Source organism: Leucopleurus acutus (genome assembly GCF_964270905.1).
Source record: "Leucopleurus acutus genome assembly, chromosome: 19".
NCBI classification, from domain to species: domain Eukaryota; kingdom Metazoa; phylum Chordata; class Mammalia; order Artiodactyla; family Delphinidae; genus Leucopleurus; species Leucopleurus acutus.
In genome coordinates, this window is record NC_139161.1 from 30,204,540 (window position 1) to 30,220,663 (window position 16,124).

A 16,124-nucleotide genomic window follows, 5' to 3' on the forward strand; every position below is an offset into this window, starting at 1 on the left:
TAGCAAGAGTGCCGGGGCCACGCAGCCGACACCCAACTTTCACTGGCTTTCTCAGAAAGTCCCTTGGAAATCCCCAGCCGCCGTCCTGCGTGTCTGACCCGGACGTGGCTGCTCGGCGAGAATGGAAACAGTTGCGGGGGGCGGGGCGGGGGCAAGAGGAGCTGTGCGCAGATAACCACACTCCCGCCGCCTCGGCCCCACACCCGGCGGCGCCCCAACTGTCAGCCTCGCCGGAAGCGAGAGACAGGCTCTGGCGGCTGTGGGGGAGGGCGGCCGGCCGCCGTGCCCGGATCTCAGACTCCGTGCTCCCCGCCGCTTCTGCCGGGGGCTGCGTCTGACTTCGCTCTCGTGCTTTCTCTCGGCGGTCCAGATGGGCGCCGAGGTGCCGGAGTCCTGTCCCCTGTTGGGAACCCAAAGAAGCTGAAGCGCGGACCGGTGGCTCACTCCCCGCGAGTGAGCAGTGCTGTGGGCGAGGGGAGGTTTCGGACGCCGGCATCCCCGTGCGTGAGGGCTGCGCCCCGTCTGGGAGCCCGTCGAAGTCTCAGCCCCATTCTGACTGCTGAGGTCCCGCATCTGCCCGAAGCTCTCAGTCTCCTGCTTAGTAGTCTGGCTTCTCTTCTTGACCAAGGCAGGGCTCCTCCCCAGCGCAACAAGGACGGACCCAAGTCAGAAACAGTAGTGGCCCGGCTGCCTTCCCCTTGCCTGCCTGTTCCTCATTCTTCACCCGCTACCCACCACAGGCCGTGGGGTTAGGGTCTCCCCAAAATGGAGGGGCTAGCCGGCAGTGCGTGCAGCCTCCAGCCCAAAGCAGGGGTTGGTAGCTGATAGAACAAGGGTCAGAACATTCTGGTCTTGGAGGGAGCGGTTTTCCCAAGAGTAATGGGACAGGCTGGTGAGGGCCTAAACTCAGGCTGGGCTCTTCAGGTTTAGGGACTGAGGCCTCACTCCTCTGACATGGCCATTACCTTCATAGTGCCAGCCTGTCTATAACCTGCTATTAATTCTCAAGTCCCTTCCCTGACACGTGGGTTGTGTGTGTGTGTGTAAAAGAGACAGGTAGAAAATGTTGAAGAACAGACTAATAACATCTCACTCTGTCTGGAAGTCTGGTTCATGTTTGGTATCCGTAAAGCCTTTCATTTAAATAGCATTTTACAAGTCGACAAGGGGGCTTTCAACATCCATTATCTTATTTGATCCCCCAAAACCCCTGTGCCAAAGTTAACATCCTTAGGTCGTGATGCAGAGGCTGAGGCTCAGAGAGTTGAAGCGACTTGGCCATGATCAAGTGGTGGAGGCTTAGCTCAAGAAACGCCTTGCCCACCCCCGGTTTAGGGCTGCGTTCTGACATAGTTCTCCCCAAACGCAGCAGCTTTGCTCCCTTCATGATTTTCCCACAGTACCAGCAAGCTGCATGTTGCCTGCACGCTGAGCTGCCCTAACCCCCCTACTCCCACCACCTACAATCGCTAGGCCTCAAGTCCAAAACTAGCCAGAGAGGGGGAGGCAGTGTGGGGAAACGGCCAGAGAGGAGATACTCGGGATTTACTCAAGGATCCCTGTCCAGAGCATCGGGAAACTGGTCCAGTCCTCCAATTCCTGCCCGGCTGCATCTTCTGTTCCATTCCATCAGCTCTTGGGTATCTGCTGGCCTGTGCCAGATCTCTCCAACCTCTCCTGCTTTTTTTTCAATCTGAAAGAAACCTTGGGAAACAACCCCACCAGGCTAGAGTTTACGTCCTGGAGGGAAGACGTGGGTGTTAGTTAGCAAGAGTGCCGGGGCCACACAGCCGACACCCAACTTTCACTGGCTAGAGGAGTAAAGTCACTTTACTTCTCTAAAAGAAGTTTCCTCTTCAAAAACAATGCAGTTGACAAAACTCTGGTGTTAGTTGACAGGATAGTGTTTCCTTGTGAAAGGTGGGGTGGAGAAGGGCATGAGGGGCCCCTGGTTACGGTCTGCTTTAGATCTGGATGCTAGTTACATAGGTCGATTCACTTTCTGGAGATTTACTGAGTTAGACACTCATGATTTGTTCCCTTTTCTATTTGTCCATTATACCTGAAATGAAAAGTTCGCTTAAAAATGCAGTTGGCAGTTCTCGTCTTAGGATAGTTTTGAGAATCAAATACAGTCATTTAGGTAAAAGCAATTTGAGAGCTGTAAACTACGAAGTCTATCTAAGGGATTGTCATTCAAAGTTGTCCCCCTCTAGATAAGTTCTAGGTAAGAAGGTCATCACTCTAGCCTTCTTGGGCAATAGATGTTCAAATGTATCTATCATCCGCAAATATATCAAGACGGAAACATTTTTCTTCAAGCACCATGGCTTTTTATCTTAATCTCTCTCTCCTTCTGTTCTTTCATTTTTATGACCTAAGTTTTGTTTATTTTTTAAATATATACTTCCTTTCTATTAGGCTGTGAGATTGTGAATGTGATTTAACCTCTACTTGGCTTAAAGTCGTTGTTATAAAACCATTTTTGTATCGTGTGGTGAAATGGTTCTGGGACTAATTATTTCTCTACCTCTTAGATTCATGTCAGCCTGTCAGCTGTCACTTCTGCTGCTCATGTGTGGCTGTCCCCCCTCCAGTCTTGTCTGAACCAGGAGATTAGCCACGCTGGTAAAAACTGCTGTTGGGTGAGCCAGTAAGTCTTGGACTGAGGAAGAAAGCACATGGCTGTCTGCCTGGGTCTTGGGGCTCAGAGGCCTTCACCATTGGGAGGGGGAGGTCTGGAGTGTCGGGGCAGAGGAAAGAGTGAAGGCAGACCCTGCAGAGAACGCAAGGGCTGGGAGAGTCAGGACTTAGGCCAGCCCCTCACTTGATGGGTGAGAAAACTGAGCCCCAGAGTCAAGGGTCAGCCTGCCCTCAAGAGGGGGTCACTGCTACTTTGTATGTCCTCCACTGCCTGGCTCAGCGCCTTTTGCCTGCAGATGCTTGTGTTTCTCTTTGCTTTTAGACCCCAGGAAGCAGGAACTGAGTGCAGAGAAAACTCTGCCCTGGGCTGCTGGCTCCTAGAGGCCAGATCCTCTGAGCATATGATAGAAAACGTCTCCCCTCTAGACCTCGGCATTCCTAGTCTCAACACTCCCCCCAAGGTGGAGGGCAGGTATTACGGGGTCACGGACAGAGGACTTGAGGCCCAGGGGTCCGTCCCGCAGCAGAGGGAGGCTTATGCCCCTTAGAAGTCAGGGAGCCGGAAGGCCCCGTTTCAAGACCCTGTGCTGCTTCCTGCCTGTGCTCTCTCCTTCCTCCACACTGAGTCTCGTGCTGCAGAGAGAACTTGGGGGAAGATAAGGAACAGCTTCAGACGCCAGGGTGGGGAGACCCCAGCTTGCATCCAAAACGGAGCCCTCATTCCTTCTTCCCCAAACCCAGCAACTGCCACCCTTTCAACCCCTCCCCCAAGCCCGGAAAATACCTGGAAGGAAGTGAGTGCTCTGGGCCACTAGCCGGAAGAGGGGGTTTAACTGTCACCTGGTCCCTGGGGGCTCGAGTGGCAGAGGGCAGAGGGGAAAATGCAAATCCATGCTTGGGAGAGAGAAGAACTGCACAGAGAGGAAGAAGGTGGCAGCCAAGGCCCAGCCTTCCTCTGGCGCTGGGGAGGCCTGAGGCAAGGGAGTGATCACAGGCCCTGGGAGAAGCCAGCAGCTGCCGTCGGGGCACTGGCACTTTCTCTGGGCAGCCGAGTAGACTCACTTCCTCAGCCCTGCACCTCCGGGGAGCAGGGAGATGGGGTGGGGTCTGCAGCTCCGTGGAGCCAGGCGGGAAGATGAGGAGATGGGGGAGGTCGAGGTGGGCGCTTTGCGTCACATTTCCATGACTGAGTCTGAGGAAAGCGTGTCTGTTGCTTCTGCAGCAGGAGGGACTAAGCTGAGACTGGAAGGACCCCTCTGGCCTCCGCACCGCTCCTCCCCCTACCAGAGGCCAGAACTGGGAAACACGTGGTGTCCCTGCAAAGGGATCTTTCACAGCCACTGGGAGGCAAGAGTAGAGCGAGAAGCCGCCCTTGGGCTAGTGCTTCCACAATAATAATTTGTTATATCAGTATGACAATTACCAGGTTCAAAAACTGGCCACCTCCATTATTGCATTTGATCCTCAGTGCCATCCTGTGGGGCATTATTTCCCTTTCACAGATGAGAAAACTGAGTTTCAGTTACATCATTTGCCCAAGGTCAGCGGCCAGGCAAATCTGGACTGGTGTTTCGGCCCAGCTGTCCCTTATGGCGTCCCTTCGGTTCCGCTGTGGCAGCTGGGGATCCAGGGCCCATAACTGGGGCAGGGGTGAGGGCTAGTTCTTCCTTTTTCCCCCTTGACCCCCGCCTGCAGGTGGGGCTCTTGGGGGTCGGGTCTGCCATCTGCAGTGCTAAGGTCTTTGGGGAGGAAGGCCTCAGCAACTCCTCGTGCTCACTCACCCTTGGACCCTTCCTGGAAGACCTGGGCTTCTGGCCCCGTCCCCTCTCCCGTTTTGCCCCAGGACTCTCACCAGCACCAACCCCCCAGCCGCAGCCCCAGGACGCAGCTGCCCGCGCCCCATTGGCCGGCCCGGGAGCATTTGCCCTTATTTGGCCAGGCCGCTCCAGGCCGCCTCCACCCCCAGCCCAGCCAGGGCAGGCTTGTCTCTCTCACTTCGTCTTTTTGAGGTTTGCCTATGGGGCCCTGGCGGGCGTCGCTTCAAACACACTTTCTGGTTGAGTCACTTTTTAACGGCTCCAGTGCTGGGAGCTGCTGCGGCTGCTGCTGCACGAGTGACCCCCAGCCTTCGTGGCCCCGGATTTCGTGGCCCCAGCCTTTGTGGCCACCTCCCCCACCTGACTGCCTTAATGGGCTCCGAGGGAAGGAGCTGGGGTGGCCCTTCACTGCTGGGTTCTGCAGACCACTTGGTTACCCATTTAGACCCCTCTGCTGCCCCCACCCACAAGCCTGGGGCCTGGGAAGTCTGCCCTGAGCTCCTCCAGCTGCTGCTTTTTCCAACCCCTTCTCCAACTGGGCTTGTGAGCAGACAAGCCTGCATCTCCACTGTCTGCTGAGTATCCACAATGAGGTCTGCCCGGCCTGGTCCTCTGGGGGACTTTGGACTGAGTCCCTTAGGGAAACAGAAATGGGTTGCAGGCTGCTGGCTGATTTTCAGGAGGGTGAAACTTAACCTCACTGAGTTTCCGTTTCCTCATCTCTGAGATGGGGATACCATCATTTACATCACTGGGTCAGCATGATGATCAGATGAGGTTTTATAAAGTCCTCTAGACGCCTTGGCTTCTATCCTTCCCCACCCCACCCCACCCTAGCTCAGCATGTAGAACGTGGAGGTGAATAAAGAAACAGCTCACAGAGCAGTCCTCACGGTGCTCTCTGTTCTTTCCACCCCTCACCTTCTGCTTTTCCAGCTGCCCCTGGGACGTGAGGACTGCTGTGGAAGGCAGGATGCAGCAGGATGCTGGCAGATAGACAGAGGCATCCCCCAGCCCTTTGTCCCTGTTCCCAGCCAAGATGGGGGGCAGATTCTACTCGAGATCTCTTCCCAGCCACCTGCCTTCTCTGAGCTATGGGAGGTCCGCCCTTGAGCCCGCTGGGGAAATCCATGGGAAGGTCTTGGAACATAGGCCTTGCTGCTTCCTCCTCCAAGGTCCTTGGGGCCCCTTGCCCTTGGGGACTTCCTGACTACAAACAGGTCCTTTGGTCAAACTTCTCTTCAGTTTTATAGATGAAGTAAGGGCTGCAGGCTGGGGGAGCAGATCCAAAGTTACACTGTAAATAGCCATAGGGTGGGGACTGGACTCCTCGTCTCCTACCTCCTAGTTCTGCCCTCTGTTCCGTGGTCCTGATGTTGGGGGTAGGTAGTTAGGCTGATGAGAGATCATAGTGGGTTCCAGGCAGGGATGGGACACACACACACACACACACACACACACACATAGAGTTTAGTTGTAGCAGTTAAAACTGGAGCAGGTGCAGCTCTGCAACTTAAACCAGGCAAATTTGGACCTTTGTGTGGAGGGAGCCAAGAGGGAGTTTTCTCTCATTTCCTCCCTGTGTCCCTAGGAGATCCCAGTTGAGGACGCCTCTGGTTTCATGGCCACTCCCACAGCAGTGGTCGGGGTGGCCTTCTTCCTCACACCCACACCCCCTTTCCTACGCAGCCCACCCTGCCTCTCTCTAGATGCTGTGGACAAAACCCTGAACCTGGCCCTGACTTACTTTGTGACCTCAGGCTGCCTGCTGCCTCTCTCTGGTCTCGCAGCTCAGCTTCCTGACTCAGGTCAGTTTGCTGCCTGATCTTACTGCTTAAAAGGCCTTGGATACTATGATCCAGAGAGCTGAGCCAGACCCCGTCCCAGAGCAGAGCTGGCCTCCCAGGGTGTGCGCTGCAGCTGCCTCTTGCCGGGGTAGCACAGGAGAGCATGAGGTTCAACTTGGAGCGTGTCTGGGCAGTGCAGGCAGGACTGAGGGCAGAGCGTACCCACCCTCCTTGTCTGGAGGCCTCTCGGCACCCCTGGGGCCCACCCCACCACCAGCCCCAGGCCCTGGGATGAGGCAGGGGCCTTCCTTGGTGCCAACATGACCTCTGCCAGGGACACGGGCTGTCTTAGGTTCTTGAGGTGCTTCCATTTCCCAGCACCTGCTTCCCTCGGTGGCCCCCCCTCCCAGGGAGGGAGGCCAAAGGTCCTGACATTTGGGGCTATCGACTCGCATTGTCCTTAGCCCCGATGTGCAGTGCTGGGGGCTCAATTTCCCTCCTTTGTGACCAGGCCCGTCCCCCAGCCTTGCTCGCTGCAGGGCGGGCCGCTCTGCCTCTGACTTCCTGTTTGTGCGCGCCGTGGGCCCTGCGGCTTCTCTCTTGTTGTCTCCACACCCCGCAGGTTATCTGGGCTGCCATCTTCGCCTGCCTGCCGAGTTCGGGCCCCAGGCCTGTGCAGCTGGAGGGGAGGATTCGTTTTCTTCTCCACCTTCCTGTGGAGACAAGACCCTCGCCTTTCTCCCCCCTCTGGGCCTGCTCTCCCTTGCAGGTGTTAGGCCGTCAAAAGACCGTTTGCTCCCCGTTTCTCCTCCTTGCCCGGTCAGCTTCTGCCCTCATTATTTCCTCTCCTTCCAAACCCTCTTCCATCCGTACTCCAGGAAGCCCCCTCTGATGGGCCCCTGTGACTCTGAGGCCGCCACTGCGGCATCTGTTAGTCTAGCCGCATAGGCCCCTCAACCCCACCCAGGACTACTGTGCCCTTATTGCTACAGTTTTGTGAGCTGTCAGTATGCGTGGAGGCATGTGTTCTGCATCACCTGTCTGATTCAGGGCTTGCTCAAGTAAGAACCCCCGTCCCCATTAGGCCTGAAGCCTTGCACCTGCTTCAGGTACGCGCTGCTCGCTCACACCAACCAATGAAGCTCCCATGCCCTGCACGTGTATCTGTGTCTTGCCTATCAGACTGGGGGGCCCTGAAGACAGGGCTGTGTCCTTTTCTCCTCAGGTTCACCTTTACCTGCCCACAGCCCCAGCTTGGCACACAAAGGTGGCTGTCCCCAAGGTCAGTGAGGTGGGGTGGGGCTGGGGATTAGGAGCCCAGAGCCCTCCCAGAGGCCAAGCCCAGGCCCAGCAGCCTCAGTCCCCTGCTCTGGTCCCACTTTGTTTCTGATGCCAGCTGCCCCACAGCTACTCCTTCTTAGCATGGCCCCTACCCCTTCTCCCCTTTGGTTATCTCTGAGCAGGTACGAGGCGTGTCAGAACTGGAAAGGACCACGGAGGACACGTTCTAGCAGAGTCCAGGTGAGCCCAGGCTGCCCAGTGAGTGCCTGGCTGAGCCCAGACCTACCACCAAGACCTGTCTATTGAAGAATAGACTTGAACTCCTCTCTCCTCCACAAAGAGAGGCCTCCCGTCTCAGGCACCTCCTCGCTCAGTGACCGGCCATCGTCAAGGTTTAGTTTCTCTCATCCTGGGCACCTCTGGAAGCAGGAGTGGGAGCCGCGCCTCTCCCAGAGGTGCCTGTGTTCTGAAGCCACGCCCACCTCCCCCCAGTCACCTCCCAAGCTCGGGCCTCAGATTCCCAAGTGAGCCTTCCTGGGCATTTCCGGGGAAGAGGCAGGGGTGTCCAGGAGTGTGCAGCGGGCCTCCCTCAAGGCGCATCTGTAGGCCTGAGCTGGGGCATCACCCCCAGTGTGTGTGTGTGGTTCTGGGCCTGCTGTGCCTCTCTAGAATGGGGACTGTGAGTCCTCTGGGCTCCTCAAGCTGCGTGTGTGTGTGTGTGTGTGTGTGCATGTGTGTCTGTGTATATGTATGTGTGGGTCTGTGTGTATGCACGTGTGTGTGCGCATGTGTGTCTGTGTATCTGTGTGTATGCACGTGCATGCGTGTGTGCGCATCTCTCTGTGTGCATGTGTGTATGCACGTGCATGCATGCGTGTATGTAAGTGCGTGTGTCTGTGTATATGTATGTGTGTGCACGTGTGTGCGTGTGTGTGCACATGTGTATATGCATGTGTGTATGCACCTGTGTGCGTGTGTGTCTCTGTGTATGTGTGTATGTGTGTATGCACGTGTGTGTGTGTGGGCACGCCTGCGCACAGGCATCCACTGCTCGTCCCTCAGGTCCCTGTTGCTCAGTCCTTCAGGCCACACCTATGGGTCACGCAGCCCCGAGCAGGGCTTCGAGTCCAGTGCTCCTGTCCCACTCACCTGGTGGTTCTTACTGTCTCTGTGTCCTTATCTCAGACCCTGCCCCTTCCTCGTCCTTGATTTTGTTTCTGGTGTCCCTGTTCTCTTGGTTTGAGGCCCACCAGGGCTGGGGGAGAACTCCAGGCTACGGAGGCCCTGACCCGCTCCCCTTACCCCCTCCACCCCGGCCCCTGGTCCCCTCCCCAGTTCCACCCTTCCTCAACCCCAGCGTCAGGGTGGAACGAGTGAAAGCCCCAGCCCTTCCAGAAACCGCCTGACCCTGGAAGCTCTGTGGATGGGGAGGCTGGGCCTCAATCTCTCTCCTAGGGGGGGAAAATAAATCAGTGTCGGTCTTGGCCCAGGGCATTGAGGACAAACAGAGGAAAAGCAGCCTCTGATGTCACAGAGGAGCAGTCCTCGTGGACGGCCCCACCCTGCTCAGGACAGGAGAGAGGCCCGGTTGGGGCTGGGGACTGCTGAGGGACAAGTGTGTCTCTCGGAAGGAAGCTCAGGTCTGACTTGCCGCAGGTCACAAGCTGAGGGAGCCTGTGGCAGAGCTGGGCCCCAAAGCCAGGCCCCCTGGCTCCCAGCCTGTGACTCTAGTTTCCCGGGACAAAACACGTCTGTGGTGATGACTCTAAGGGTGCTTTAGACAGAAGGTCGGGGTGGGGAGGGCGGGCAAGATGCTCACGGAGGAGGGGCCCTGAAGGGTGAGGGTCCAGGAACCCAGGTTACTGCACAACTTTGATATCCTTATCCTCTTATCGCCTAGGGCAGCCACTTCCCCTGCACCCAGGGTCCGGAGCAGTGGTCTGTTAAAGGAGCACTGTCCCATTTCTGGCCAGCTCGCCTGCCTCACCACTGTCTCTTCAGACCCTGCAGGCGGAGGACCCTGTTCCCCGTTCTCTGTCCCATTTAGGGGCCGGGAGATGGGTAACAGTTTTGCAGGTTGAGGGTTGCTGGTCGTGAAGGAAAGGATGCAGAGCAGTTTTCCTCCCTGCTGCTTCCCCCCGGATGCCAATCCTCTTCTGGGCCTCTGAATCTGAGCGGTCCCACAGTGTCTGTGGGCCCGACCCGGAATGGGGGACCCAGAGAAGACGCCCGTGGCCTTCTGGGAAGGAGTCACTGGGTGATTCTCGTCCACTCCTCGCCGCTTCCCCACCTCCTTACCCCTGGCTCAATCCATTCTTCTTGATTCCAGAGCCAAGCCCACTGAGGGGCTTGGAGAGCCTTGGGGAAAATGTGTGACCCGGACCCAGTTCACCCCAGCCCCCCACCCAGCCCCACACCCTGTTTCCCGCCCCCCCAGCCAGGGGCCCCGGGATGGGCAGCTTCCTGCCTTCCCCATGGGGAAAGCGGGGGCGGCGTGCAGGTGGGCGGGCCCCGTGCCCACATCCGGTAGCTGCTTAGAACCCCTCCTCGGAGCCTCCTTCTCTCCAGTCCTCCAAGCCCCGGGGCACCCAGGCCCTGCCCGAGACCCTAGATCTCACCACTGCTCTGCCCTGCCCCCTTATCCCTACAGGCCCTGAGGGAAGCATGAACACCGAGTCTAACGCCAACAGGCCCACCGGGCCCAAGTGTGACCCCCTGACTGTGCTGAGAGCTCAGGCCTGGCCTCCTGCGGTGGTGCTGGGCGGAGGGGTGGCTTTGCAGGGTGCTGAGGACAACTGACTGCCTGGAGGGTACTGTGATGTGCTGGCCCGGAGCCCCGTCAAACATCTGCGCCTCTGTGGCCTTTCTGGGCAGCACATTTAGAGGAGCCACGGCCCGCTCTGAATGCCACTGCTGTCCCGAAGGGAAGGGAGTCTTCTGGGCTGGGGTCAGCGGGGTAGGGCTCCAAGAGAGGGTTCTTTTCTTGTGCTGGAGTTCGGGCCTCTGTCTTGGGTCCTCACCGAAGGGCCTGGCAGGGAGCCCTTACCTCCTGGGGTCACCCCTGTGGCAGTCCCAGACTCCTAAACTATCCCTGGGGCTGGTGCCGTGGGGGAAGGGCAGGCCGGGGGTCCCGGAAGCCACCTGCTCAGGGTGTGTGCGACATCTCTTCAGCCCCCCTCCCGCCAATTCCCAGCCTGTCTCTGGTTTCCTGTCGGTCTGTCCTCCCCAGGGAGGGGAGGGGTGGCTAATCGGCACCGCGGTGTGGAGGCGGGCTCCAGGACCGTTGGGCGCCCTGAGATCTGACCCACGTGGCCTCGGTGTTATAAGCCCTGCCCGCGCTGAAGGGAACCCCACTTGGGAGCCTGCGGCACAGGGCTTGCTCCCTTCAGCCCGGCAGCATCAGGTAAGGATCCGAACCTTCACTTCGGCCCCAGCCGGGGCTCCTTGACTCTGGGCCTCAAGGGCCGCTGAGGGGCTGGGGCCGCAGGCCCCGGGTGGAGACGTGCTCGCGAGGGGCTCCGGAAGCTTGCGCGCCAAGGCTTACTAGCAGAGCTCTAGGCAAAGAGGTGCAGGAGCCCTCGCCTCGACGGCTTCTGTGGTGGGCCAGTCCTTCAGGATGCTGGGCCTTGACTTCCCTCTGGACAAGGAGGGTCAAAGGGCTCCTGGCCCCCAGTGAAGAAAGAGGGGTCCAAGGTTTCAAGGCACAAGGGCCGGAGAGTCGGGTGGGCACGGCAGAGGGCGGGCAGAGGCTGAACAGTGGGACTCGCTGTCAGTGAGAGGTGCTAAGCGCCTCCCTCCACTCAACGTGGTCTCCATCTCTGTCAGGAGAGCCTTGGGCTCCTGGCTGGGGAGCCCCCGGGGTGGGGAGGGAGGGAGTCGGGCCCTGGGCTGCGGAGGAGGCTGGGGCCCCAGGCCTGGGGTCTGACACTGGAGGGCAGGGTGGGTATAGCTGGAAGGGGTCACCCAGGGGGTCAGACCTGGGCACTAGGGTGAGGCCTCCAGAACAGCCGTGGTCTCTACCTGATCGTCCCCGAAAGTGGGGGGATGGGGTGGAGCCCGGGGGGGGGGGGGTGGGTAGGGGAGGGAAGAGGGAACCAAAGAGGAAGTGGGGGGAGGGAGGGAGAGGAGGCCGGGTCTGGCGCCATGCTGAGTCACCGCCCACGGGGCCCAGGGCGGGCCCACGGGGCCCAGGGCGGGCCCTCGGGGCCACGGGCAGGGCGCCGGGGTCTCGGGGAGCCGCGGGGAGGGCTGGGGGCCCTCGAAGCAGGAGTCAGGAGGAGGAGCGGGCGGCCCGAAGAGTACCTGCCGACGGACAGACAGACAGTGCAGCCACCCATAAAGTAGAAAGCACTACTAACAGCGCTGGAGGGTGTAGTGTTTCCTACTTTATGGATGAGTGTACTGTGGGCTTCAGAGACCGCGCCGCCGCCGCCCGCCACCGACTTCCTCCGCGTTCGGGACCACGTGTGACAGGTGAGTCCCTCGGCCGCCCTCCCCACCCCGCCCAGACCCCTGGAAGGTCTCCGCTGCCCCCCGTGGCCTGCCCCTCCTGGGTCCAGCCAACCCGGGAAATGCCGCGTCAGCTCCTCGGCTGCCCCAAGGGCTGGCAGGGTGGACGCCTGGACCTGCTGCAGCTGGGGCGAGGCCCCAGTGCAGGCCCAGCCACCAGAGGACAGATGCCAGGATGAGGAAGAGGCGGGAAGGGAGGGGAGATGGAGGGGAGGGGGGGCGTGCCTGGGACCCCAACACTAATAAAGAATGGACGTGCAGGCCCAGCCACCAGAGGACAGATGCCAGGATGAGGAAGAGGCGGGAAGGGAGGGGAGATGGGGAGGGGGGCGTGCCTGGGACCCCAACACTAATAAAGAATGGACTCTGCTGCTGCTTTGTCTGAGACTCTGTTGCTGGAGTTGGGGGTGGGATGAATGGGCTTAGCAGGCACATGGATGCGGTGGGCACACAGAAGGGCTGGGGGTTGCGGAAACCACTCTTTCTCCTGAGAGAAATGGGTTTGCCTCTGCCTATGAGACCAGAAGGGGGCTCTGGGCCTGGTCGGGCCTCACCCTGAGGAGGAAGGGCATGCCTGGGCCGAGGACCTCCCTGCAAACCGAGGAGAGTGGGCAGGACTTTGAGGGGCAGGGCTGTGAGGGGCCCTCCCGCCTTTACCCTAGCTCTGGCCCTGCCCTGCCCTCCCCCTGCTTTTCACACCCTGAAACTGAAGGCTGCCTACCTCTAAGTTCTAATCTTAGAAAGTCTGGGGGGGGGAGGGGTCCTGTTTTTTTTTTTTTTTTAATTCATTTATTTATGGCTGCATTGGGTCTCCATTGCGGCACGCGGAGTCTCTCTAGCTGCCGCAAGTGGGGGCCGCTCTTCGCTGCGGTGCTCAGGCTTCGCATTGCGATGGCTTCTCTTGTTGCAGAGCACGGGCTCCAGGCACAGGGCCTTCAGTAGTTGTGGCACATGGATTCAGTAGTTGTGGCTAGCGGGCTCTAGAGCGCAGGCTCAGTAGTTATGGCGCACGGGCCCAGTTGCTCCAAGGCATGTGGGATCCTTCCGGACCAGGGTTCGAACCCGTGTCCCCTGCATTGGCAGGCAGACTCCCAACCACTGTGCCACCAGGGAAGTCCTGTTTTTTTTTTTAAACATCTTTATTGGAGTGTAATTGCTTTACAATGGTGTGTTAGTTTCTGCTGTATAACAAAGTGAATCAGCTATACATATACATACATCCCCACATCTCCTCCCTCCTGTGTCTCCCGCCCACCCTCCCTATCCCTAGGGGGTCCTGTTAGTATAAGAATTGGGCACAAACTCACCGTGGCTCGCACAAAAAGCATCGTATATGTAGACAAGGGCACAGATGCTAATACGCAAAGCATACACCAGCACACGAGTGCATGTACACAGAGGGCCCCTACACATAAGCTATCAACACATGTATAGGGAATTCCCTGGCGGTCCGTTGGTTAGGACTCTGCGCTTCCACTGCCGGGGCCCGGGTTTGATCCCCAGTCAGAGAACTAAGATCCCACAGGCTGCGTGGTGCGGCCAAGAGAAAACACACACACACACACACACACACACACACACACGCACGCACATTTACAGTGGTATATATACACGTGACATGGCCGGCATGTCACACAGTGACACCCAGGATATACCCACACTCAGGACACATACATCTTCAGTAGTACACACACATGCAGTGATATAAACACATATGATGTGTGTCACAGATAAAATAGCATACGAATACACACATGGTGACATTCACATAATAAACACATTGGTTCCGTACACATACGCATATAGTGACATGTTCATACATGATAAATATACAATAGAGGCATGGTTATATATATATCTAGATATATAGATATCAATAAAACCATGTCATTTATGTCATTACATATTCTCATGCCTGTATGAGAGTGCCATGATATACGGTGTAATGTCATCCATATACATTTATCATGACATACGTGTTGTAATTTATACACTCACACAATCATAGCCTCACATATACACCCCAGCACATGACACTGTGGCAAGGAGATATATACACAGTGGCCCATACACAGAAACATGCATACCTATATACCCAGTGAGACCATAGACATATAATAGCATACATGCATACACACATATATCTGTGTATGTATAGAAAATAAGTGTCCCCCCACATATATAGGGACACATTTATGTCTCTCCTGTATATGTGGACTATAGACACACATGCACCCTGACATAAACATCAGCGACACACGTCATGCAGTGGTGCACATATTGATCTGCGCACTGATTCAGGGAAGTGAGGAGGTCGCCTCTTTCTCATGCCCCGCCCCCCTGCCCCGCAACAGTTCCATCAGCTCTGGCCTGGGTGGAGCCCACCGTCCGCGGCTCTGTGGCTCAGCGCGGCTGGTGCTATTCCACAGGGGCACCACACGGGGGCCCCCGACCTTAGGCCAGACTGGCTGGAGTCTCAGGTTCAGAGGCCTCTCTGAGGCCCTTGCCGACATCCGTGTCTCCTGGGACTCCACCTAGGCCTCTTCCCCCATACAGAGGCTGGCTTATGGGTCTGGGAGTTCCACATCCTTGTCCCCAAATGCCATTTTCCCATGGCAAAAAGGTCCAAGGCTAGACAGAAGATGAGCTTCCTGACAGTCTGGGGCTAAGCCAGCCCAACAGGCCGCGTGGCCTTCCCTGCTGGCCCGAGACGGCCAGGTTGCCCCCAAAAGGCAACCTGCCAGGAGCAAGTGAAAGCAATTCCCTCAGCCTATTTCCACCTCTGTCTCTTCGCTTCTATCTTCTTGTTGTCATTACCTTGATTTCCCTGTCTCTCTCTTTGTTTCATCTCAAATCCCATCTTTTCTATTCCTGTCATTCTCCATGGCTGGATCCCTTGTCTATCTGTCAAACCAACTCCTGTCTCTGTCTCTACCTGGCTTGGGCTGGGACTGATGTGGGGAGAACTGTCTGCAGCCCCCCTGTCTCTGTACCCTGGAAAATGTGGGGGTGTGTGTGGGAGGGGTGGGAGGTCACATGTTGGGGGCACTGGGCCGAGATCCTGTAAGGAACCTGCTCTTCCCTCTGTCCCGACACTGCCTGCCGGTCCAGCCCACCAGTCCAGCGCCATCACCATGGAAACCAGCAGCCGACTTCCTATTGGTGGGCAGGAGGGGAGGGGGGAGGGGAGAGCTGGCTCTCCCTTGCTCACCCCCTTATTCTGAGGCTCAGCCCTCCTCGGCGCCCACCATTTCGGGGCTCCGGGACTGTAGGGGACCCTTCCAGTCCCCAGAGCCGAGGCCAGCAGGGACAGAGACTATGAGGCAAGCAGCCCACCGACCCAGGCCTCCTTAAGACCAGCCCAGCCGCCTAGCAAGCTGGCGGGCAGCAGCGGAGAGAGAAGGAGATAAAGGACCACAGCAGACCTTTGGGGATCAGCCCAGCAGCTCCTGTGGACCCCAGCCAGGCTGAGGGATCATGATGGATAGTCAGACTCACAGCCGCTGACGGACACCCCATGACAGCGATGCACACGGCAGCACAGCACTGACACACTCAGACACAACTGGTGACAGCATCACACACTGCCACAGCCCTGCGATACGGAATCACACACTGCCACAGCCCTGCGATACGGACAGCCACACACAGAAACAACTGGTAACTCTGAAACAGGCGCAGACAGTGTCACACAGAACCACTACCCCCTGGCACGCACAAGTGGGGGAACCCATCCTCCAAACACACACAGCAGCGCTGACCGGCACAGGCAGACCTGGAGACACACGCACACCCTCACCCGGGCACTGCTGTCGGTGGCCTCTGCACATCCTCCCCACCCCCACGGGGACACCCTTGCTCCTCCACACACTGCGCGCACACACAGCCACGAACAAACGCACCTCGCATACCCCCAGCTCAGCTCTGGCAGCCCCGGCTCCTGCAGCCTCCTTTGTGGGTGAGGAAGAACTCAGTCAACCTCGGATGGAGCTTCGGTGAAGGCAAGAGCTCAGAGAGGAAAGGGTCTGGCCTGGCGTGACTCTCACCAGCCCCTCCACCTGGCTGGGTGATGTCCCCCCGCCCGGGT